Genomic DNA, 260 nt, shown 5'->3' on the forward strand with positions numbered 1-260 from the left:
CCTCTAAAAAGAAATAATTTTCTTGATAAATATAAAGAAACTATTCATACCACGATTTAAAATGAAATAAATTCATATCTGTACCACAAACCAAGTTTTATTTAAACTATTTAAATTATAATAAACACATAGCACTCTTCTTTTTTAAAATTAGGGGCATTTAGAGGTAATCAATGTAATTTTAAAAATCAAATTTTCTCGAACCTTGCCGGAACAGCATGAAAATAGAGCTCTATAATATTTACCATGTTGTCTTAAAA

This window comes from Penaeus monodon, chromosome 20 (genome assembly GCF_015228065.2).
Source record: "Penaeus monodon isolate SGIC_2016 chromosome 20, NSTDA_Pmon_1, whole genome shotgun sequence".
NCBI lineage: Eukaryota > Metazoa > Arthropoda > Malacostraca > Decapoda > Penaeidae > Penaeus > Penaeus monodon.